Here is a 26,528-nt window from a genome sequence, read left to right as displayed (position 1 = left end):
GAAAGGAGGATTGGAGGACTGCTCCCCCCAACACATCTTGTGTGTATGCTTTTGGGTACATTTCCAGTGTTGACTTAAACCAAAACACTGTTCCCTTCCCCATAGGGTCTTCCTGATTGGTAAAAGCTGCTAACTCAAATGAAAGAGAAGACAGGCATTTTAGTCTGGTGGAAGTAGAATTTAGCTGTGATTCGATGAATGAGAAGCTTCATATGGAAGGAAGGTATATGTATATGAAAGGTGTGCTGGCTAGTCTTATGGCACCTTGATACAAACTAGAGTTTCTTGAGGAAGGAGGGAAACTCAATTGAGGAGATGCTCCAGAAGATCCAGCTGTGAGACATTTTCTTACTTAGTGATTGATTTGCTGGAGGAGGGCAATGAGGGCAGCCCACTATGGATGGTGCTGTCCCTGAGCTGATGGTCCCGCTTTCTATAAGGAAGCAAGCTGAACAAAGCCATGAGGAGCAACCCAGTAAGCAACACCCCTCCAAGGTCTCTGCATCAGCTCCTGCCTCCAGGTTCCAGCCCTGTTTGAGTTCCTGTCCTGACTTCCTTTCCTATGATGTGGAAATGTAAGCCTGATAAATGCTTTTCTCATCCACTTCCTTTTTGGTCATGGGGTTTAATTGCAGCAAAAGAAACCCTAACTAAGACAGAGGGGGCATGTAGGTATATGAAGGGGAAGACGTATGTATTCAGTATTAGGAAATAAGGCAGGATGAGGCATGCTTTCTTTCCCAAAGGAAATGGTAATACTTAAATTAAAAAACGTGGAAGACTCTGGCACATTCTTGGAGATAAAGCAGGCATTGTTCTCCAAAGTATGTTCTTTCAAACACTAGTTCCTCTGTAAGTTTCCCTAGCTTGTGTGGAATGAAATCCAGGGATGCGGAACCCGGGCAGGAGAATCTTTCTGAGGGAACTTGAAGTAGGAGGCAACAGAGGCATGGAATGTAAAATGAAGAACTGTCACCCTAAACGACTAACAGGTCCTTGTCCAAGCAGCAGTTTCTTGTCCCTCTAATTACTACCACGGACTGTATAATATACCTGTGTCCCATTGCACAGACAGACCACAGCTCCTCCAAGTTTCTCACCCAATTGCCAATTGCATTTGCATATTAGGGAAAGGAGGAGGGACCAGGAGAGGAAGGTGAGTTGAGTTTGGACAGATCTGAAGTGCCAGTTGACACACAGGGACCTAGCTACATAGTGGATTGTTAGATCTTTGACTCTAGGATGAAGAATGAGGTTGGGTGACAATTTAGAAAGCGGCTATATTTAGTGTCTCCTGTCCCATCTGTCTCCAAGAGGTGAAGGTGAATTCCCTTAACTTTGAACTGGTAGAGTTTTGACACATTGTTCAATAGAATACAGCTTAAGTATAATGCTGAGGTCACGGCTTTCTTTTTTTTTAACCTTATGAGTGAAAATATTTTCCCCTGGATTCCATATAAGAAATGTAACTTCATTGTTAACCAATGTAAATGTAACCAACGGTGTCAATTCCAGGTTTGTGAGCCCTTAACTTTAGATGCGGCCTCAGGTTTTCATGCTGTGGCTATAGAGAGTGTGGAGCAGAGGCTGCCTACCCCTTGGTATTCTTTCTGGATACCCGACCCACAGGATCTGAGTCGAAGAAGACAGTTGTTCTGTGCCATGCTATGTTGGGGAGAGTTTTTCTGCAGGTGTGATATCAGCAGTGAGTCAGATGCCAAGAGGAAAATGGAAGAAGAGAGAGTGTGGAGGGTGTGCCTTGAGAAGTTGACTGAGAAAAAAAATCAGAGTGAAAATAAAGGAGAACCAATCCATATTGAGCTTGTGTGGAACTGTGAGTCACACAGCAAGGCTTCAGAGCAACAGTTTCCACTGTGATTTGAACCCTTGAAGAGTTGTGGCTGGATATGGCTGTTCATGCCCTGTTCCCAGCACAATGGAGGCAGAAGATACAAAAGATGTTGAGTTGCCTTCTAGGCCAGCCTGGGTTTCATAATAAGACTGTGTGGGTAGGGAAAGAAGGACAGAGGAAGAGAGGGAGAGGTCTCAGAGAGGAAGGAGAAAAGGAGTTGGAGTCAGTGATGAATGTAGGTAGTCTGGCTAAACACTATTTCGAAGGACTTTGGTTTCAGTTTTATGTATGGGTACTCAGTTGAGTCTATAATAATAATGTGATCGGCTGTAAAGATTTTGAGTTCTGTTTTATATCCACCACTAATTTCTTCAACTAGAGCTGAAAATAGAGGAGTAGTGTCAGAGCCTGTCTGTACCTATAATGGAAGAGCACATTCGATTGCCAGTACATTGGTGGCCATGAGTAGAACAGGCTGTGATTACAGATTTCTAGACTATTGTGTTTTATTAAGACAAGGACTGTTTGTCCACAGAGTTTCCTGATGACCACCAACTCTCAAGATGTGTCTGTGTGTAAAATGTGTGATTCATACCTCACCTAAAGCAGAAATACTAATAGCAGTTGTTCAGCTGTAAGCAAAGTCGTTAATATACCTCTTTTGGAAAAAATACTCAGGGCTATAGAACGCAGAGAAGAAAAAGAGATGTAAAGGTGCACACAGTCCCTAGATGCTAGTGTCACCTTTCCTTGTAAACTTCTTGAAAAATATTCCCAATAAGAGTGAAAAATGAACAAAAACCACTGGACACTGAGTTGAGATATACCTGAGGGGTTTGTATAAGCAAACAAGCATGTGGTAAACATGCCAATCCAGCCATATTTGAACCAATCAAGCTTTGCAGAGACAGCTTTTAAACAAGAACAGCCTGCCGGTTGAAAGCTCCAGAATGCACCTTGTTCTCTCAGGTTTTGGTCAACGCTCCTGTAGCTCCCTAAGAGGACCAAGGAGTGGGGATTTTCAAGGATGGCTTACACTGTCTTTTCAAGAAGTCACTCAATTTGTACCATCCTTTATGTTAGGTTTAGCGCAGAGTGGCCTGTGTATGTGGGCGTGCATTCATTTGTCATCCAGGATAAGCATGTTTCTGTAATAAGTATCATTTTCTGCTATAATATGGGATCTTATATTTATCTTTTATTGACTGAGGCTATTGTGTTTTTCTTTTCCCCTTTTCCTTTCTGTGTGTATGTGGAGGCCAGAGGTTTATATCAGGTGTCTTCTCCTTTCTTTCTCTCTCTCTCTTTGTTTTTAGACCTCTCTTACTATGTCTGTAGCCACTGATTAGCGAGGCTCGGCTGGATCCTCCCGATGTAACTCCCCACCACCAGAATTAAAGACGTGTGCCGCCCACCTGGCATTTTGCATGGATCTCGGCGATCTAAACTCAGATTCTCATGCTTGCATGGCAAGCCTTTTGACTGCTGAGTCATCTCCCAGCCCTGCTGATGCGTTGTTCTAATGAGTTTAGACAGCAAATACATGTAGAAGGATGGCCAGCCTCTTTCATTTCATGGAAATGGTTTTACCAGCCTCTTGGAGTTTAGTTCAAATCAGCGTTCCAGAACTGTTCTGAGCAGATTTGTGGAGTAGGTGAGATTTTTTTTTCTTCTGTATTCCTTGGATGTCTGTTTATGTATTTCTCTCATTTTGTCTTGTATGCTCCCATAAAGGAGCTGGCTAATTCATCCTGCCTTCTAGGAGGGCTTCCAGTTGGACAGAACTTAATGTGGGAACATTATTTCACCCCCAACCAAGACTCCCTTGAGATGGATTTTATCTAGTGAGACAAATGTTGAAGCATGATACTTTCCCTCCCACTACAGTTGGAACTCACTGAGAGAAAGGTAGTATTTAAATGATCTCCCTCACTGTGGAAACCCAAGCCTGTGAAAAGAGAGACAGTCCAGCCCAGGCCAGAACAGCTGGACTCTAATCTACCTATTCCTGCAGCTCTGGTAGAAGTTCGGCATGTTCCATGCAGAGAAGACAGTTGAACCTGACTGCTGAGCTGTCCTTAGTTACTGTTTGCTGAAATTCAGTGTAACCTTTCCTCTTAAAATCACTTGTTTCTGCAGAGATGGCTAAGTCTGTAAGGTGCTTGTCCTACAAGCATGGGGACGCGGGTTTGGATCCCTGACACCCAAGTAAAAAGCTTTGGGCAAAGGCACCTGCTTCTCAAGCCTAATGACCAGAGTTCAGTCCCTAGAGCCCACATAAAAAGTCAGATATGGTGGTGCCCATCTCTAATCCTGCAGTCCTACAGGAAGGTGGGAGGTGGGCACAGGAGAATCCACCAGAAACTCAGCAGCCAGCCAGCCTGCCATACCTACTGTGTCAGAAATAAGAGAAAACTTGCCTCAAAAACAAGGCAGGGCCGGGCGGTGGTGGCGCACGCCTTTAATCCCAGCACTTGGGAGGCAGAGCCAGGTGGATCTCTGTGAGTTTGAGGCCAACCTGGACTACCAAGTGAGTTCCAGGAAAAGGCGCAAAGCTACACAGAGAAACCCTGTCTCGAAAAACCAAAAAAAAAAAAAAAAAAAAAAAAAAAAAGAAAGAAAAAGAAAAAAAGGCAGAAAGAAACAACTCTGGAAAGTTGTCCTCTGGCTTCCATTTGTGTACCACGGCATGTGTGCACACATTTCATGCATACATATATCATGATAATAATTGAAAAGAAAATGTTGTGTTCATTGGTGCCTGTCTGTAACTCCAGCTCTGGGGAGGCAGAGATAGGCGGGTCCCTGGAACCTGCTTGACAGCTCTTTTAGCTGAATTGTCAAGCTCTAGGAGCTCTAGGATCCACGAGGTACCCTGTCTCAAAACATAAGATGGAGCGTGACCGAGGAGGTCACCTGATATTTACTCTGGCCTCTACATGAACTTACACACACCCACATGAGCACATGCATATACCACACATGCACACACATTTGAAACTGAACATGGTGGCAGTAGGAGCTTATGGCAGTGGCTGCTCTCTCTCTCTCTCTCTCTCTCTCTCTCTCTCTCTCTCTCTCTCCCCTCTTTTTCATACCCCCACACACTCATTGTTTGTTATAAACAAGCTGAAAATGAATGAATAATAAAATGAGAAGGTGCCCCTTTTTCCACATTCTAATGGAAAGATTAACATATTCACTGCTGAAAAGTTAAACATAACATGTCTGATAATTGAGACAGTCACCCATCATTGTCCATCCAGAAATAAACCCTATCCTACAGCTGTAGCATACCCCTGACCCTGGTGCATAGTTATGTTTTCTGCATTTAATGTAATCACCAAATCCCAGAAGCCTCCGATTTAATGGCTAGTAAATGCTTCCCACTGTGGTTTTTCACATTGTTTTCCCATTTACTAGTTTTACCGACTGGTATTACTATCTGATGCAGACTGCAAGTGACAGTGTTTGTCGGTCTCCTTTACAAGTCTTGGCTCTCAAGCCTGAATACTTGAGTAGTTTCCCTGGATGTATCTCCTTGTCTGTGATTGCTCTTGTTCACGTCCCCTTCAGTGATCTCAAGAGGTTGTGATTGTTCATGTTAGTAGTAGGTGGTGAGAAAACCCAAGACATTCTTCTTTCTGTTTCACATCTTGTTTGTGTGGTTGTTTATTTATTTGTTTGTGTGGATGTGGGTCAGAGGACATCTCTTAAAAAACCAGTTCTCTCCCTCCACTGTGTGAGTCCCAGGAATCAAACTCACATGGTCATACTTGGCAGCAGCAACCTTCACTGATTGACTGAACAGAAAACATGGAGTTTTTGTCGTTTATTCTTTATTTTATGTTATGGGTGTTTTGCCTGTATGTGTTTAAATGTACCATGGATGCAGAGCCTATGAAGGCCAGAAAGGGAGTTGGAGCCTTTAGAACTAGTCATAGACAGTTGTGAGCCACCTTGTGGGTGCTAGAAGCTGAACTGAGGTCCTCTGGAAGAGCAGCCAGTGCTCTTAACACCTGAGCCATCTCCCCTCTGCTCCAGGAAATCTTTTATACTGAAAATAAAGATATAACCTGGTTTGAGGTAGACATTAAAGGCATAGGCCTCATTAAGTATTTTAAATCTATTCTGTTTTAAGGTGGTTTTAAACTAATAGAAAATTTGCAGAAAATGTACAAAAAAGCTCCTATATTCCACACGCCCAGTTCTGCCTATAATTAACATTTTATTAGAACTGTGTCATTGTGTTGGCCTTATTATTGCTGTGACAAGATACTTGGCAACCAGCTTGAAGACACACTCGTTCTGGCTCATGGGTGCAGTCTGTGATACTTGCTTCAGTTGATTCTTGGCCCACAGGAAGCTGAATGTCATGGCAGCAGGTGCTTATGGCACCTGTGGTACTTCTCACTTCATGGTAACAGGAAGTAGGGGGTTGGGGCAAGACAAGACATAGTCTTAAGGACATGCCCCTGGATACTCACTTCCTCCAGGTGGTCCCCACTTTCTAAAGTTTCCAAAACCTCCTCAGATGGTACCACCCTCTGGGGACCAAGACCTTCACTGGTGAGTCTTTTGGAGTGACACTTCATAGATAAGCTCTTAAGAGGCACCTTAGCTGGAAGTGGTGAGCTGGTGTTGGCACTTCATTGTTAACTAAAGTCGTTACTGTAGCCCAGTCAGCTCTGGTTGCCATAATGCATCACGGATTGTCTGACTTGCCCAGTAGAAGTCTGTTCTTCGTAGTTGAGAGACCTGAGATGAAGGTGCCAGAAAACAGTTCCTGTTAGGTACGTCTCGCTGGCTGCCTTCCTGATGTGTCCTTAGTTCTCCTGTGACAAGTGAGGAAAGCAGTGAGCACAAAGGAGGGGAATAAAGATGGAGAGAGGGTGTGGAGGGCATGTGGGTGAGAAAGGGAGAGAAGGAGTGAGGAGAGAGGACAGACGCAGAGGTAAAGACATCTGCAAACTCTCTAGTATCACTTCCAAGAGCACTCATCCCATGCTCAAGGCCCCACCCTCCCCGACCCCATCCAAAACTAATTATCTCTCAAGGGTCTTGTTTCTAGGCACTCGCCAATGGGCTTCATTTATATCACTTTTGCAGAGACACAGCTGGTCCACAGTGGCTCCTGTTGCTCGGGATGGTGGTTTTCCTTATTTTGTAGTGAAGGCTTGGGAAGTACCATTTCTGAGCATCTCTGTGTGAGCATTTGTTCTCATCTGTCTCTGTGTGACTGACTGAGAAGCCCTGTTCCGTGAGCCACATCGCATGACTTCTAAGCAAGTTTTAATTTAGTAACAGGAATCCATATTGTCCTATGTAAATGGACAAGCCCGCTATGATTTAAAAATCTATTACAAACAGAGGTGGAAATACACCTATGAAAAATTTCCATGCTATCCTGAGCATGTGCGCTTTGGAAGACTCCTTCTATCTGTAAATGAATCAGGTTCTGTTCAGGGGCTGCTTTCCCTCCATCAGCCAGCCCAGAATAACAGTAAGCAGTGGGTAGAATCAGGAAGCAGCTGTTTCTCTAGTTGAACACTGGGTTGTCTGAAATAACAATCACTATGGAGCTGGAAACTAATTGGCCATCATGCTGTGATACAGTTGTTGCAGTATGGACGGTAACACCTACACAGTCTATACCTAACTAAACAGGCTTGTTAACGAGCCATTCCGGTGACCTGGTGACAGTTGTGAGGCTTCAGTGTTCTGTGTTAGATGCCATAGGTAGTGATGGTTGCAGATTGTTTATAAAAGATCGTGTTTTTTGAAAACTGAAAAAAAAAAGGTCATGTTTCCTGGTTCAGTAGGCAATACCTGCACCTGATACAACGGATCAGCCCTGTGAAATACGTTTCTACATGCGATAGGTAATTTATTTAACATCTTATTAATTCGCTGAGAATCTTACACATGTATACAGTGTATTTTGATCGTATTCGCTTCGCACTCCTCCTCCTTACTCCATAGATCCACCTCCTCCCAACTGTGTGTCCTTATTTGAAATAACCCACTGAGTCCAATTGATGCTGCTTATTTATCCATGGGTGGCCATCCACTGGAGTGTGGTCAACCCACCATCAGCCATATAAAACAGGGTGATTTTTAAACAGGAAATTTAACTACATTATTACAGTGACTTGAATTTTCCATAGTAATATTTTCTTCATTGAAAAAATAATGAGACATATTAAGCTTCGGTCTTTTTGGAATTTCCTTCACCAGACACTATTGGTGATAAGTGTTTTATAATATTCATTCTCAAATAATAAGATGATAAATCATAGCCCAGGTATTGCTGGTACTTTTACCTAATTCCTTCCATTTCTGCAAGAGGAGGAATGTTTCAAAATAGTGTTTCTTTTATCTGCTAAATTTCCTTCCTGCAGTATTAAGTGATTTTTTTAGATAAAGGTCATGGGTACTAAACAAGCAAGAGGACTGTTTGTCATTTATATTCAGATTTGGTTTGAATTATGCAAAATGAAGACAGTGGGTGCTATGAATTGAAATCATTAGTACATCAATTATTCTGTGATAACAGCTGAGAACAGGCTGCAGACCACATAAACGTTCCTTCTCTTTAAAGTTGGATTCTCATTAGCTTATATGAGAGAAAATAATTTGATTCTAATTTATCTCTTTTTAAATGGACATTGTTCCCTTCTGAATTCAGAAGGAGAGTGTTTTAATATTGTAGTCATTTATAGTACACAGGTCAAATAAATAACAAATTGTATTTCTAACAGTGTATGTCACTGCTATAATTTATATTATAGCAATTCCTTGATTCTAAGACACACATCCTTTTAGTACGTAACTGACCACGAACACAATGAGAGTAACATTAGGTATTATCAGATGAAAGAATACTGCTTAATTAGGGACTGGGTGGTTTTGTTTGGATTTTTGTTGTTGTTGTTGTTTTGCTCTTTGTACAAAGCCAGAGCTTGATCTGATGGACTTTTAATATTTAGATAATCTGGTAAGAACAATTTGAAAAATGCCTAAGAATATGTGAAGGAAATCATCCTTTTCAGTTCTGAGATGGAGGTCTTGTCTTGATGTCAGCCTCAAACTCAGCATCCTCCTGCTTATGTCTCCAGTGTCTCCTGGTGCCAGTCTGGGATTTACATTTCTAAGCTTACAAGTGATGAACATAGTTTTAGATGTAGACAAAAGGAACAGATTTTTTTTTTCAGATCCAAATTCATTATAAACCAAAATTAAAAGAATAAAACACTAGAAATAAATGAGAGGAAATGACTCCTTTATAATGAGCAACATGTGAGCTTCAAGGGAAATCCCAACAGACAGATTGGCAAAGGCTGATGTTTACAGAGGTAAGTCAGTGCATACTAAATGCATGGCATAAAGATTGATTTGTTAAGTAACGGGAAGTTACAGCAAGCCTGCTTCCTCTGTAAGTTAATAAGCTGTTTAAAAAAGACATCAGTATTATTGAGGGCCTCGTGACCCGGGCATTGATATGAATTGGTAGATTGCATGCTGGGGTGGACATTCTGCAGAGAGCATACATGGCAAGTGTCCAGAGTAGGAAAAAGGTTTATGTCCCTTGATTTCTAAGAATCAGTACAAACTACAAATAACCTTAAGCACAATAAACAAGCAAAGAGTGAAATAATTCTGTGCATTGACATGGACTGTGGGGAACCACATACATGTCCAGTTGCAGATAAATCAATAATTGTTACACAATGGAATATTACAGAGCCATTAAAATGAGGTTATTAGAGATTAGTTTAGTGGATTTGGAAAATACTCATGGCAAAATAAGGGTGGGAAGTAGAAGACTGGGCATTGTGTATAGCATGGCTTCGACCTTATTTTTATATATTTTTCATCCTGGGATGAAACCCTGGACCACACACATGCTAACTAAGTGCTCTATTGCTAAGGTACCACCTTCATTTTTTTTTCCTTCAAGGTAAAAATCTAGCCATGCACAAAAGGCTAAAAAGAAACATATCAAAATATTAATAGTGGCTAACTTAGATGAAGTATTAGTATATTTTACCTTCTTTTTAACATTTTGGTTTTTTTCCTCCTAAATTCTCTTTCATGGTGTCTTAGGGTATCTATTGCTGTGAAGAGAAACCATGACCACAGCAACTCTTATAAAGGAAAGCATTTAATTGGGTGGCTTACAATTCAGAGGTTCAGTCCATTATCATGTCTTGCCCTCTACTTCTCAAACATTGGTTGGTACATTATAGATTCACAATAAATCTTAGTTGAATAAAATCAGAGTTGAGGTGGGCCAGCCACTGACAGGATGAAATTCAAAACAAAGTGCAAATAACCAGATTTGCAACCCGGGACTAGAAATCGTGAGTAGGCTAAAGGAAGACACCCAAGACCCAAAACTCAGTGAAAAGCTAAGGCACTTTCTGGAATTCAGCTGAGGAATGACAGGGTGAGCAGCTAGTGGAGTTAATGTCTCAACAGGTGAGCAGGGAAGGATGCTTGCCTGGGCCAGGAAACTGCTGCCTCCCTTCCCCCTTGGCTGAGACACCATACGGTGAAGCTTCAGAGGCAGCCTCAGTCATATATGAAATGCTGAGTGTTGTAGGTCATGCCCTCTGCTCAGAGGGTGACCACAGTGACTTGGTCATGCTTGATATAAACACACAGACTAATATGAACACCACATCACTTGGGAATTTAGATTCTCTGTGTAAAAAGAAAGTAAAAGACGTTACAAATGTCTGGTGAGAACTGTATTTAAACCTGTGGCCTTGACAGTACATAAGCACATTTTATTCTATAGCAAGAAAGTTTAAAAGTAACTAACTAAACCTTTAAGAAGCTCAAATGGAATATATATATATATATATATATATATATATATATATATAATGAGATAAGAGGGAGATGGGATTGATTATGAAAGATATTTTTTAAAAAATTTTTTCACCATTTTAGTTAAAATATTACATGAATTTCCCCCTTGCCTATCCTCCCTCTAACCTTTCTCAATATCTCTTCCCTCCAATTCCTCCCAGATCTGCCCCCTCACTCCCTCTAAAAACTGTGGCCGCGTTTTCTTTGTTATTGTTGCATGTACATATGCATGTGTTAAATGAATACAGCCTTCTGAGTCCACTTAGTGTTGCTGGTATATATATATGATTTCAAGATTGACCACTTGGTACTGGTAAACAGTGAGGGGGAAACCACCTTTCAAGTTTTGGTCAGGGGAGTCCAAGAGACTCTATAGGCTCAAGACAATATAGGCTGTGACTGTTGCCCTTGGTTGAAGGGTAGTCCGCATTGCTAAAGACACCACACACTTTTAGACACAGGAATTGGAAGATTTTGAGCTAGATCTGACCTAAACACCTCCTTCCTGAACTCTAGGTTTCATGGTACCAGAAAGTGCTATGCAAGCTACCAAGGGAGGAAAGCATCCAGTAGTCCTACCCAGCTATGACACCTGTCAGCCACAACATGACCACCTGTGAGCCACAAACAGTGACAACATAAAAGTGCATTAGTGACACATCTTGGCAATACCTAACAACTGTATAATTAGACTTAATTGCTCCACAGGAGGGAAATCATGCCTGGTATTTGAAACCTAGCCATCTCCCAGGGGCTAGTGAGGCCATGGATCTTAGAAGAGAACCCACTACTGCCACTTTACTAGACCAACGTCATACACTAACTGCATTCTGAAGTTATGCCTACAGATAAGTGTAGCTCTTATCACTTATTGCAGGAGCTTCTCTTTGTAGCAGACAGAGACCATTATAGAAAGCTACAATGGGTCAAAATTCAGGGAAAGGCAAAATTTAATAAAATAAAAGCCAAGTAAGACAGAATTGATAAATGAAGAGTAACACCTTTGAGAAGACTAATCGTCAGGCACTGGTGACGCTGGTGGCACATACCTTTAAACCCAACACTCAGGAGGCAGAGGCAGGTAGATCTCAACGTTCAAGTCCAGCCTGGTCTACAGGACAACCAGGGCTATAGAGAGGAAACTTTATCTCAGAAAACCAAACAAAAAAGAAAAGATTAATCAAGTGGACAGGCCTGTGGCAGATTTTCATCAAGGAAATAAGAATGGTAGGAGGGAACCTGCAGACTGCAGAGATGGCTCAGCAGTTAAGAACACTTCTTGCTCTTACAGAGGACCCAAGTTCAGTTCCCAGTACCCAATGACAGCTCACAACCATCTGTCACCAGTTACAGGAGATCCAACACACTCTTTTGACCTTGCAGGCATCAGGCACACATATGTTACATACTAATAGATGCAAGAAATGGTGCCCAACAGCTCGAGTTTCCACTTTAAACCTGAGAATATTTAATAACCAATTCTAAACAGAGCCAAAACCAGGTTCCTGCTTCATGTCTCATACGGGCAGCTAGACACCACAAAACCCGGGTTTGAACTACTGGCGGGTTCCTGGCATTTGCGTTTGACTGGCAGTATGGCGGTAATGAGGTGTCTGCCAGTGGCACATTACGCTGTGTGGTAGATTTAGTCTTTACTAGTATTTAAAAAAAAAAAAAAAAGGTTTCTGGGCTACACGCTGCTTTGATAAAAGCTTAGACCCACTATTTCTGAGACTTGATGACTCACAGAACAGGTGGAAACGCCATGTTGGGAAGCTGAAATGGGCAGAGCCAGCAGCCACAGCTCCGTTTCAGTCTTAGAATGCTACAGTTTAAAGCAATAGATTCACAATAAGACTGATTCAGATAAAATCGTTTACAATGTGTGTAAAATATGCGTAGGCTTGAAAGAGACAAAAAAAGATAAATTAACATAAAAAAGCCACGTAAAGATTATTACACAGAGAATCTGGATTGTGTTGTCTTTGGGATTTTTAACTGCAAAAAAATATTCGATCGAAAAAGATGTTGAATTAAACCAATATGTATATTTTAAAGGTACCTTGACTTCAAAATTTGGATTTAAGGATATGTTACTTTGGAAAAGAGGTTCTGCTTTTGTTTCCACAGAAAGCCAGAGGCTATTGATTTGTTCCAGATTAAGATACATCAGGTTTGACCAGCCAAGACCCCCTGAAAGGTCTCCAATGACACCATGGCCCAGATGATCCAATATCCGGAACGGTTTCAGGCAACTGGCTCAGATGGTACACCATCATGAACTACTCCATAATCCTAAAATTTTCTTTGTGTCCCCATAAGATACAGCACCCCCTTCCAGCAGGAAGTAGTAAGAGAAGCTACACCCAAATTCCCAAATATACCAAGCTGGCTTTAGAGGTGGAATTGGCTCACTCCCCTTCTAAACCCAGACATATTGCTTAAAAAAAAAATGGTTAAGAGATTCTTGTGTCCCAAATCAGAAGAGCCCTCTGGTGTGGGACAGAGAAAAACCAATATTTTTATTTAAAACAGGTTGATTATAAATGCGATCTCTTTCTGAAAAAGAAAAGGGGATATGATATAGATATATAGGATATAGAGATGATAAGAAAAAGGGTAGATTAATGAACCTACTTTTAAAGAATAACAACTTGTTTAAAATGTTTTACATTGGTATAAATTTTAGTTTATTGATACAAACTTAAAGTTAATTCTGTTATCCTGTATATATATATTTCTATTCTTGTTTGAGGTATTATGTTTATGTAACTCATTTAAAATTGTAATGGATAATTAAGAAATAGATTAATAATTAGTCATCTATGATAATCATATTCATAGCCATGTTAGATAAGTCTTCTAGGTATATATAGATATATTTCAGATAGATAGGCAGTCTTCAAACACTTCAAAGACCTACAGAATATGGCATTTAAAATGTTTTAAAAATTTAGACGTTCTGGACAGTGAGACATGTCTGCTCCTGGTAGCACTGGATTTACTTTGGAGAGGAGGATGGGCATCGAAGACACTCCATATGGAGTTTATCTTCACCTTGGCAAAGATAGCCATTTGGGCAAAAAACTGTTTTTGCCTGGACTGCTTGATTGACTGGACATGCAAGACCCATGAAAGGATGACCACTAAACTTTGCTTGACCAGATGGTCCTTCAGGTTCCCGCTTGGCAGAGAAAACTGCCAGACATTCTACACGACACTAAAAAAAAAAAAAAAAAAAAAAAAAAAAAAAAAAAAAAAAGACAGAGAGACTCTAGGCCTGTGAACTAACGACAGAGGCCCCAACTTTACAAAGGAACATTAGATAACTGTCCAGACTGTCAGCTGTCTCTGTCTACCCTGTAAGACTCCCAAAAGTTGCTTACATCCTTCTCCTATTTCTCAGGTAATATTATATCCTTCTGAGGTCTTTGATGTGGTTAAAGACTAGATAGTTGTAATTTTCTCAGTTATGATAAAAGATACGTTAGATATAAAACCTTAAACTCACAAATATAAGATCGATAGGACATCTTTAATATTCTAACTGTAATTCTTGCTCGATAATTGTTTTGTTGTATGTAATTTTACCATGTTAAAGTTAAAACCTTCCTTTTTAAAAAAAAGAAGAAAAGGGAAAGTGCTGTGGATATCGCTCTATATAAATAAGACACTGATGGCCAGTGACTAGACAAGAAGTACAGGTGGGACAAGGAGAGAGGAGAATTGGGGAAACAGGAAGAAGGAGGGAGAGACACTGCAGCCACCGCCAGGATAAGCAACATGTAAAGACGTTGGTAAGCCACCAGCCACGTGGCAAGGTATAGATTTATAGAAATGGGTTAATTTAAGATATAAGAACAGTTAGCAAGAAGCCTGCCACGGCCATACAGTTTATAAGTGATATAAGCGTCTGAGTGATTATTTTATACGTGGATTGTGGGACTGCGGGGCTTGGTGGAACCTGGAGAGAAGCCCTCCAGCAACAAATGGCACAGAGGAAAGTAGAAAGAAAACTTCAGTTAATAGTTTTGAAAACCAAGATGTCACCCTGGACAGGGAGGAGCCAGGGTCATCTTAGAAAGGGCTATATTTTGTGGGAGAACAGAGTTTGCTGCTTTAAGACATCTTACCTTGTTTTAAAATGCTTAGGTATATAGTATTCAAACCTGACTTTTTGTAAAGAGAAAATTTCACTGAGTTTTCTTGATTCAAAGAGAAGAATATAGTTTTTCAGGACTGTGTGTTTGCTGTGTTATAATTGCTGTTTCCAACCATATCCTCAGTCTTCTCCAGAGTTACACCTGGGGTTTCATTCAATGAGTTCTTACCCAGAGAACTCTCAGTCGCAGTGTCGGTTGGGAGTTCATGGTTCTGTACCTTTCCAGGGAGGGTTGCCCAGGATAATTAACTTTTGGACTTTGATGAACCAGTTACACTTACTTACAAGGAGGTATGAATAGATACTGAGTAATTTGCACTCTGGACAGAGGCTTCCTTTTGCCCATTTCTTTAAAACAGAGTGAGGTGTGATGCACCGTGGGTAAAAATACCCAGGACTTGTTAATGAAAGACGGTGTGCACATAATCTGCTCTTCCAGCACACACTTTTACAGTTGCTGAAAATGCAGTTGTCAAACAGTATTTTAAAAACTGTCAGAAGTGTGTGTGTGTGTGTGTGTGTGTGTGTGTGTGTGTGTGTGTATTTAAAATGAGTTTTAAATATCTCAGCACTATGCTGGCAGCCTAAAATGACTTTATAAACTTGCAGGCCTCTTTTGTATTACATATATAAAAAGGTACCATGAATTAAAAACGAACGCTCTGCCATCCATCCTGTACCAATAACTGGTATGGAGTTGGTGGACATTTGTTGTTGCTGGATGCATTTTCCCATGAAAGAATTTCGGTACGATCATTCTAATGGAGGGTGCATTTTGAAAATGGAGAGCCAGGTTCCTGAGAGCAGGTCTTGTCTGGTTTGTGTGACATGCCTCTCCTCTGCTTCCTTCTGAGTGCTACAGGACCTCTGTCCCTGAGTGCACAGAACAGCCAGGGAGACAGGTGCCTTTGAGTGAGCGACCAATTGCTCAGTGCTTGCCCTTAGTGCTACTGGAAGAAGAGTTCGTCAAAAATCACTCCTGTATTCAAGAGCTGAACAGCAGTGGGCAAGCCGCAGTGACAGACCAGGGCGACCCTCAGCCACATTGAGCATTGGCTCATTCCTCAGCCTTCTCTTGCTCTTCCTGTCCCATTTCTTTTTTAAGGTGTGACAAGGAAAACACCCCCTGCCCATGAAAACTCCTAAGTGGAAAGTGTAATGCTGTACATTCCTCCCTCTGGCTGAAGAGTAGCAAAGAACTCTGGTTTTTCTGAAGACCAAATCCTTTTTCACTCATTGCCCTGCTTCATGACTGTTGTGGGTGTTTTCTGTGGATAAAGATGGGAGTGGTCACACTCCGGAGTGACTGGACCTTTCTGATCCGTATATCCCCCGAGGAGTTAAGTGGCTTTCCTGACAGTATATTTCTTGTGTGTTTGTAGGGTTCGGGAAGGGACTGAAAGCCACAGAGAGAGCTGGAGTTAGAGTTAAGTGGGAACCACTCATCTCCAAACACTACGTTGAGAACTTGGGGTATTGCTGGGGTAACTTTAAAGGTTTGCCCTAAGAAATGGCACAGCAGGGTCTCTCAGAGTACACTGGAGTGACTGCCATCAGGTGTCTGGAGCACGCTGATCATAAAATGTGTAGCACACAGTGTGTGCCTTGGCACTCTGCCCACTGCAGCACTGGCTCATGTGGACCCCAAGCTATGGTCACCCCGTGGGAGGTGCAAGGCTGGGGGAGGGGTGGGGTGGGAATGGCAGGTGTTCTTATGTGCTGCAGGTAGTTAAGGGCCTCCTCAGAGCTCACAGTTTTAATGACTGGCCCCAGCCCCCTTTTGATCTGGATTTCTTAGATTTTTGCATGTAACTGATTAATGAGGTTCAGCCAAGACCCCACAGTGAAAAGCCAGAACTCGGTGTGGAAAAGACAATGTTTTCAGGAAATAGTGACAGTGATTAAATCCACCCTATCAAAGAAGAGTTGAAGAAGATGTGTGTTTTGTACATTTTGTTGAAGAACACCAATCAGCAGTGTAGATTGTGCTTTGGAAGTGTTTGTGGTTCAAAACATGAGCATGATAGTGTTAGACTTGAGCTACATGAACAGTTTCTCGGCTGGTCATCATAATTGTGGTTGTTTTCTTGTTCCTCTGTGCAGACTGTAAATCCAAATTATACTTTTCCAGGGACCTGCCACGCAGCCAAGGCTGCAGAGGGTGTTCCCTCAGCCTCCAGGCATGGATTTACCTCTTCTTGCAGTGTCCCGGTGCTTAGTGTCACACCTATATTGTGGCTTTCAAAGCCCTGGATCCTCAGCAGCTTTCTAATTTTAGTTCCTTATCTAGTAATTGTATTCAAGCCATGGCCTGTTGAGAGCTAACACAGAAAACGCTGCTGCCATGTTAGTGTCTGTGTGTTGTCATCTGTGGGTCTGTGGGTGCTGGTGAAATGGCGGATGAAGGAAGCCCCCCCCTCCCAGGCTGTCAGGTCTTCGGGTAGCATATCAATTGTGGACTCCTTTGGCAATCACTTGCTGACAACTTTCAGAGGAGAATATGCATGGATTTTAACGAGCTCTTGGAAAGAGACCCTACTGAGAAGTGGAGTTCTGAAGTGAGGAGCTCTGACCTGCCCTCTAGGGAGCCCATGGTTGTAGAGGATCCCTTCACGTGCATTTTCACCCATTCATGCAGCGGGACTCTTACTATCGCCTACCCATGAGCATGTGCACTGTGGGATTAATGTCTTGGTTGTTGTTCCCTTGGCATAGTGACATCTTGTCTCCCTGTATTCTTAGCCCCGGTAGGAACTGAAGCAGTGTGCAGAAGAATCTTTGGTGAGACTCTTTGCTGATTCTTTGTTGCTTATGTCACCCTTCTCATCTTGGCCAGGATTCTTTTGCCAAACCTTCAGAAAATCCCATGAACTTGATTAAACCAGAGGACAACTGTTGGTTCTTTATAATATAAAATTGCCAGTGGTGCCTACGAGGGTTCCAGGTACCTCCAATATGATGTGGTTCCGAGGGTCAACTCTGGACTTCCACTCCAGTGTCCACCTCTTGGCTCTTTTGTATTAGTCATCTGCTGTTAAGTCACAAGTATTCTCAGACTCCTGACTTAAACATACACTTGTCACATCCATTTCTGTGGCTCAGGAGTCTAGTCATGGCTCATCGGGGTGTCTGCTTAGGTTGTTCCACAGCACTGTAACAAAGGTGTCAGTCAGTCCTGGTTTATCTGGAGGCTTGATTCAGGATGGATTGGCTTCCGGTCCTTATGGCTGTTAGAAGAATTTGCCCCTTCGTGGGTCATTGGATTAAACCTCGCTGTCAATAGGAAGCAACTTCTAGTTTTCTCTCTCTAGAATGGGTCCTAGTATATCAACTCCCTTCAAAAAGGAATCTGCTAGTGGGTGGACACTGTAGTCTTAGCGAACATAATTATGAAAGTGACAAGCTTTCTTTTATTGGTTTACCAAGTCATGGGTCCCATTCATGGGCAGAGCGAAGGGTTTATTGAGGGCTGAGGACCAGGAGCCCTCATGCACAGAGTGAAGGAATGAGGGCCAGGAATAAGGGACATCTTAGAGTCAGCCTTCCTCACCTTCACTCTCAGAAGAGCTCTCTCTGAAGTGACAGAGGAGACCATCAACTCTCGTCCTGCATCTTCCCAAGACCGTCAGCTCCAGAAAATAGAGCGCTGGCGTCCACTCTGGCACTCTTAACCACAGAAGGACTGACGAGAAGAGTACTAGGTTGTTTCTACTACTGTTAAAAATACGGAGAAACTGAAAAACCAGGGTGGAGAAACCTATAGAACTGACACTTGTGACTGTTGATCACTGGTCCATTAGACTGATCTCATCCCTAGATTCTTAGCATTGTGTGTAAAGCATAGCCATCCGAGGGGCCAGATGTAGGTCATATGCCTGTGCTCTAGCCACCAAGAAGAGAGGCAAGAGACTCTGTATTCATCGTGACCCTCAGTGGGTGGGGTTGCTTCTTTGATTGACACCACTCTGATTTGAGCCCATACAGGGGGTTATGCTTCCCCACCTTTGGTAGATGTCCAGTGTGGCAGGCTGCATTGCAGAAGCAGATTCTGCTCTAATGGACAGTTTTCAGAACCTCGTAGCTGATTGTCCTACAGTCTTGTTTACCGTGACTGGTTTATAGATGGATCAATAAAGCTTTCAGTGTGATATTGATGGTATGCCTAGGTCTCTGAGTCATGTAGTAGGTAGGACACTTCAGTTTTTATTATCAAAAGTTTTATTCATTCTAGATATAACTATAAGCTGAGTTTGTTTATTGCTGAACTTTCAGGCTAGCCAGTTTGCTTCTCAGCCTTTTGTTGAATATGTGTATCCAGGGGTTTCCCAAACTACCCACTGTCATTGTCTTGTCCCATGTGACTTATGCATAGATGAGTGAACTGACTTACATTTTCGTTGAAATTTATTTGTTATATGTGGATGAGTGTTAGCCTGTACGTTTACATGTTTGTACCACATGTATGTAGTGCCCATGGAGATCAGAAGAGGACATTGGAGGTCCTGGGACTGGATTCATAGCTGGTTGTGAGCCACTGTATAAGTGCTAGAAATTGAACCTGAGTCTCTGCAAAAGCAAAAATTCTCTTAACCCCAGAACCATCTGTCTAGCCTCTTACTGAGTTTTTATAAGCCCAAAGAACTTGTAAATCTTTTGAAGTCAGTTCACGTTTCCTTACTTGCATTTGCCAAGTTGTGCCCACTCTCATGTAACAACACAATACATTCAGTAAGACCAACTTAGAGGCATTTCTGTATGGTAATTTATGAACTGCAGAGTCTTGCCCACCCTTAAAATATTTTCTTTACTGGTCTAATAAATCAGTTGATACCTAGCCATAGCATTTAGAATTGGGGGTTAAGGTAGCAATCTTTAATACAATAGAATCACCCAGGAGAGTAAAAACAACACCAAAAATTAAAAAAAACAAAACAAAACAAAAAACAAACAAACAAAAAAAAAACAATATCAAGGTCCCAGTAAATTTGGAAACCTCTTCATGAGATTCATATATGCAGCCAGGGCTAAGAATCAACAGATCAGCATGTAGACCTGGGAAAAGGAGCCCACTCCACATGTTGCCACGTGTACAGCAGACGTCATTGTCACAGCCTCACTTGATTCTGCCTGTGTTGCACCTTTGTCTTGAACTCCCATTAATAGATGTCAGCCTCTTCCTGCAGCTGTAGCAAACACAGGTACCAAAGGGCCAGTCATTGCTAGTTCTGAAAATACCTTCAAAGGGCTGAGCTCATGAGAACATTATGTTTACTTCATCACAGTAGCAAATCCAAAGATCAGGCTATAAACAGTCTTACTCCTCTTTCATTTTTTTATTTACTTTCTGGAGGTGATGGGAAAATATTCAGGCACGTGGGCTCCAGAAGCATTTCTGTCTGTAGTGATAGCAGATGGCAGAACATTTTCATGTGCCAAGTCGAGTTTACTCTACCAGAGTACGGTATGGAAGTGATCATAGCCTCTTTCAAACATTCCCATTCCCCATGTGCATTTCAGTTGTAGGGGGAAGTTTCCTGTCTATCAGTTCAATATGTTGTTGCTTTACTTGGAATCCTAGGAATTTGTGCACAGTAAATTCACATGAGAAATGCTTTGAAAAGAAAATTTTGTGAGGTCTCATGATCAAAGGTCATCAGTGAAATAAACATTTAATAAGCATATTCCAGGTGGTCAGCCCATGTTTTCCATTGGGATAGGAGGTTTTGAAAATGTATAGGGTTGTTTTTAGTTGTCATAATAATTAGTAGGGGAGCTATTGACATTTGTTGTGGTAGGGCCAAAGGTACTACCCGTCTTACAGCTTGTAGGATAGCCCCCTACAAGAATGGTCCCGTGTATGCATGCATGTGCACACTCATACCCCCACACATATGTTCTGTTGAGGGACTTGTGCAGGTGAAAAACCGATTTATGATTACTTGAGTCAAAACCTTCATTGTGCTTTTAATGTAAATACGGAGAACATTTTGGGCATAGATTAGATATATAATGACTTTTCCATGAAAATTGTAAACTGAATTTTAAATATAAATTGGATGAAAATGATACTTTGCTCTCTTTGGTTTTTCGAGTTATTTACTCTCATATGAAGTCATTTCACCATTGAAACTAACATGTGATGTTAGAGTCGCAGAAAACCCTGCTGGAAAACAACCTGTGTTTGTTATTCCCACTTTCATTTAGGTTCCAAAAATAGGTGAAAGAGAAGGCTTGTCCTATGTGTCTCCTGGTAGTCCTTTTCTGGAACGTTTATAATTCATATCGATTATCATGTTACGTTTTAGTTTTTCTTATTTTTACAGGGAGGGTGTTACGTTGAGTTGTGATTGTGAGTGTATAATTGAACTTGAAAAAGTATGTGCATGTGGAATGTTATTTATAAATTTCATCTTAAGAAAATAAAGGACCATTTCTAGATATTTGGGTTATAGGGAGCATTGACTGTAGCCGCGTTGTACAGTGTTTGCATGGTGACGACAGACAGGTTGACAGCACAGGAAACCCCAGAGTCTTTCAAGAACACGGAGGATACTGCAGGCCCAGGACTTTGCAGAGGTTAGCTGGGCAGGATGAGAGGAAAAGGGAAGGGAGCCTGCCAAGTCCTGAGGTATGAGGGTGTAGGCTTGAGTGTGGGCCAGTGAAGGGCTGGGGACTGGCCAGAGAAGGCTGGAGAGGATAAACACACAACAAGAGTCTCCAGACCTTGATGCATTCTACTCTAGCTATGCCAAGGAGCTACCACAGGCTTGGGAGATGAGTATTGGTTTGCATCATAGGCAGCCATGTTTGTCACGCTGTAGTTTCTGCATCCCCAGCCGAGGGCAGCTTGAATCAGTCCAATGAGAGAGAAAGGCAAGGTTGTATGGACTCTGGAAATGTCAGAGGAGGCCATATAAGCTGCCTGCTACAGGTCCTGAGCTCACTCTCAGTTTACTGCTTTGTCCCAGAAGCAGGGTGTGTGTGTGTGTGTGTGTGTTGTGTATGTGTGTCTGTCTGTCTGTCTGTCTGCCTGCCTGCCTGCCTGTCCCCAGCAGATGGCAAGTTTATTAACAAGCGGGGTCTTCTCAGAATCAGATATGAAGATGGGGGAGAGAACTCAAGGATGTGTCTGGCCGGGGGAAGTGTCTGGATAGGATAGAACTGAAGGCTAGTTTGCAGAATTCACTGATATTTAACTCCTGTTAGAGATTGGCTTTATTTTGCACATAGTTTCACTTGTTTGCCACAACTTTTCATTTTGCTTTGAAGGAGATTGGGAAACAACACAGATTGTAAAGATACTCAGTAAGAGTACAAATCGAGACATTATGGTTTTGATTTAGAACATTGTTTAGAAATGGAGGAAGGTGTGCTTAGAACCTACCCTGACAACAAAAGTATCTGAAAGATTTATCTACCACATTAATGAGAATCACTTCTTAAACAGAGAGCCTTGCTCAGCTTCTCCTGCCTTTTCATCTCTTGAAATAACACAGCTACCAAAATACTATTTAAAACATCTGAAAAACGGCAAAGTTACCAGCCCCCATTGTATTACTGTTTTTATGTATTTCCTTAAAGTCTTATTTTTATTCATGTATATATGTATATATATGTATATATATACATATATATATATATATATATGATATGTTTTATCATGTTACATGGTGCACTTAAAATACAATGGTTCACAGATATTCTCAGGGTGGAATAAAATGGAACTGGGAGCAATATTTTGAATCATTAATTTCCAATTCACCAACCAGCATCCTGCTATATTATGGAGACCCACAGAGGTTTCCTAGTGAGAACTTACTTGGGGTCCAAGAATCTGAGCTTGCTTTTCCAGCAGGGTTATATAAGGGGATGATTTGACCACGGGTCTACACTTGACTGTGCGATGTGCTTTGATCTAGCAAGGAGGGGAGTCTTTTGTCCTGCCCTTTGACATTGTTATAAAAAGCCTCTTTGAATAAACAGAAAAGGCCATTGGGTATTGACCCAGGTCTTCCCACAGCTATCCTGTGTTTCTTTCTCCTTTTCACTATCTTTCTATCTAATATTTTCTTAGCCTTCTCTCCTCCTCATGGGAACCCTTGAAAAGGTGGGAGTTGGCCTTCCACACTATATTGGACATCTGTGTTTAGTTGTCTCCCACGCATCACAATGAACATTTTAAAGCAGAGCTCTTCAGTGGTCCCGCATCCTTCCATTTGCTTTTTCTAGACTCCCCCATCTCTGTTAGTGGGTCCATCACTCAATTATCACACAACTCAGAAGCCTAGCTATCTCCTTTTCCTCACTTTCTATAGTGAATTCATTAGCAAGTGCTTTCATTCTACCTCCAAAGCAGGACTGTAACACGAATGCTAAACAGTCTTATTAATAGAAAACCTGGAGCCAGATATTGAGGTGAAAGCTGAACGATAGAGAGGCAGAGCAAGTCAGCCACATTGTTACCTCTACGAAATCCTAACCCTCAAGAGTGTGAGTTTCTGATATACCTTTCTCTGCCCGGACATCACTTTCTGGGCTTAAAGGCATGTGTGCTTCCCAGTACTAGGATTAAAGGAGTATACCACCACTGCCTGGTTCTGTTTCCAGTGTGGCCTTGAACTCAAGAGATCCAGAAGGATCTCTGCCTCCCAAGTGATAGAATTAAGGGTGTGTGCCACCACTGCTTGGCCCCTATGTCTAATCTGATGGCTGGCTCTGTCTTCTGATCCCCAGATAAGTTTTATTGGGGTACACAATATGTCACCACACAGGACCAAAAGCAACTTGAGGAGAAAAGGATTTATCTGACCTACATATTCTGAGTCACAGTCCACTGAGGGAAGCCAAGGCAGGAACTCAAACTGGGCCAGAACCTATAGGCAGGAGCTAATGTAGCAGCCATAGAGGAGTGATGCTTACTATCTTGCTCCTTGTGCCTTGCTCAGTCTGCTTTCTTCTAGAACCCAGGACCACCAGCCCGTTGTGGGTGGTACCACATCAACCACTAATTAAGAAAATGCTCTGCAGGCTTCCCTGTAGCCCATTCTTAGGGAAGCATTTGTTTAAAAACTGTCCAGTATACTACCTCTGAGGGTGCCAGCTCCAAATCCTACTGTCACTTTAAATGACACTTGAGGAATCAGCCCACACCACTCCATGGAATGTAAACTGCTTTCTTACACTTACAACTTACGGTTTCTGTGTCTCTGTGTCTTCCTGCCTTTCCATTTGTCTTCCTATCTGCCTCAGTAGATTATAAGCTTCAGGAAACAGGGACTGTTATCTTCTTTATATGGTAATCAGTCAATAAATATTTGAGGAAATGAATCATTTCTTATTGACCCAGGTTAAGAAATTCTGTTCCTGGTATAGGCAGGTGGAATTGACAGCCAGGAAGTTGCCAAGTGTCATCTACCCTCTTGGAAAGGTTTCTCTACCTTTGCAGGACCCCCATTTATTATTATTATTATTATTATTATTATTATTTTATTATTACTATTATTTAGTCAATATACTAAAGGTTTATTATGACGGTTTTGTACACATATATTGTGTTAGGGTATCTGTTGCTGTGAAGAGACAACTTGACCACAAGTCTTTAAAAGAAAACATTTAACTGGGGCTGGCTTGCAGATTCAGAGGTTTAGTCCATTATCATCATGGCAGGGAGCATGACACTCAGGCAGACATGGTCCTGGAGAAGGAACTGAGTGAGCGCTCTCTGTATCTGAATCTGCAGGCAGCAGAAAGAGACAGACACTGGGCCTGGCTTAAGCTTCTAACACCTCAAAGCCCACCCCCAGCGATGCACTTCCTCCAACAAGGCCACGCCTCCCAATAGTGCCACTTCCTAGTGAACAGGCATTCAAATATATGAGTCTCTAGGGGCCATTCCTATACAAACTACAATATGTTAACAGACTTTACTCATTTTAACCCCATTTTTCCTTTCATCCCCTCCATGCTCTACCGCCCAAGTAGTCTCCCCTCTGCTTTCCCTAATTTCTGTGCAGATATCATTTGATGTGCCCTCAAGCAGAAGTCCTTAGTAGTAGTCTGTTGCCAGTCCCATGTCTGCAGTTGGCATCGTGTTAAAAACAAAAATTAGCCCAGGTCTATAGCTCCTGCCTTTGGAGAGTATCAAAAAGGATCTACTGTACCTGTGATGCCAAAGGGGGTGGGGAGGCATGGTAAAGCTATTTGCAGACGAAGTCTTTCCCATATTCCATGGCCAAAATTGCATGCTGGTTAAGTAGTCAGGGAACAGCACATCAAGAACAGAAGACAGGCCATTTAGGGACAGTTCATCTGGGGAAGAAAGAGTAAAATATTCTCCCGTGGCATTAATATTCAGAACTGTCAGAAATGCTCACTCTGTCTCGTACCTGCACTGCTAACTCCAGACCCCAGTTCCCCAACCCCCAGAGCTTCTGATCGGCTCATTCCCAACTGGTGTTAATAGCTTTCACAGGAGGAAATTATGGCAAGTGCTTAGGCCCCTTCCCTTACATCTTCTCTTATCTTGTTCAGCGCTGTGTGTCTAGCAGCCCCTGTCCTTAATGAGGTCATCGGCTCTGCTCACACTGTGAGATGCTGTCTGTAGTAATACAGTGTCTGCTTTCTGAGCCGTGCTGGAGAGGATACTCATCAACTGTGGGGAGCATTTGCCGTGGAGCAGAGGAGGACCTTTAGAGCTTGACAGCTTTCAATTACAGCTCCAGCTTTTGACACTTTAACAGTGGCACATGAGAATAGGAGTGCTTTTACATAACAATGTAGCTCTCCCTTACAAATGTCCTCTTAAAAGGTGACAGTCAGTTCATGATGGGGAAGAACATGTTGGTCTTAATGATATCTGCATATCATTTACATAACTGAAATCTGTAGTATCTCAATCTTAATTTTGCTCAGAAGTTGCCTTTCTACCATCATTATTCTAGTGAGTCCTGTGTGGTGCCATTGATTGTAACTTTTTGTCTTTATTTTTTTCCCCCTCACATACCCATGTAAATACGTGTCAACAAGTAAACAGCAGCTCCATATCTTAAAAAATGATCATGGCTGGGAATTTTTTTTTAATTATAGACACACATGAGAAGGTCATCTATCAAAAAGTATAGCCAATTATAAACCAGATGTGAAACTGGAATGGTGGTGGTGTTGTGACCACATGTCCAGGGTAAAGAGAAGACCTTAAAAGCTGGGAGAAAAGACAGATCATACACGGAGAAGGTGGCTGCCTCCATTTAGTATCAGCAGCAGTAGAATAACACCTTTTAGGACACCCAGACACTTCAAGAAGACTCATTTTCATTTTCAAACAATAGCTGAACCTTTTAGGACACCCAGACACTGAGAGGATTCGTTTTTGGTTTCAAACAATAGCTGAAAGAATTGCTAAAAGTTACATTTTAGCAAGAAGGAAAGAACATGGAAATGAATGATACCATTGCAGAAACAACAAGACAAAGAATTTGGATAATTAATAAACTCAAGTCCTTTGCATAAATGGCTGCTTTTTGCAATAATTTGATTATCAAATATATAGTCACTCTGGTTTTATGTTTATTTTTGAGACAAGGTCTCACTTTGTAACCTAGGATGTTGTGAGACTCACTATGTATAGCCCAGGCTGGC

At 41.9% G+C, this 26,528-nt stretch overlaps 1 protein-coding gene across 3 annotated transcripts in view; it reads left to right on the top strand.

Moving 5' to 3' along the window:
* Rhbdd1 (rhomboid domain containing 1) overlaps nucleotides 1–26,528 on the top strand; it is a 126,934-nt gene that overhangs the window by 28,626 nt on the left and 71,780 nt on the right. The window lies entirely within an intron of this gene.

Source organism: Peromyscus leucopus, chromosome 13, assembly GCF_004664715.2.
Source record: "Peromyscus leucopus breed LL Stock chromosome 13, UCI_PerLeu_2.1, whole genome shotgun sequence".
NCBI classification, from domain to species: domain Eukaryota; kingdom Metazoa; phylum Chordata; class Mammalia; order Rodentia; family Cricetidae; genus Peromyscus; species Peromyscus leucopus.
This window is presented reverse-complemented; position numbering and strand designations above follow the sequence as displayed.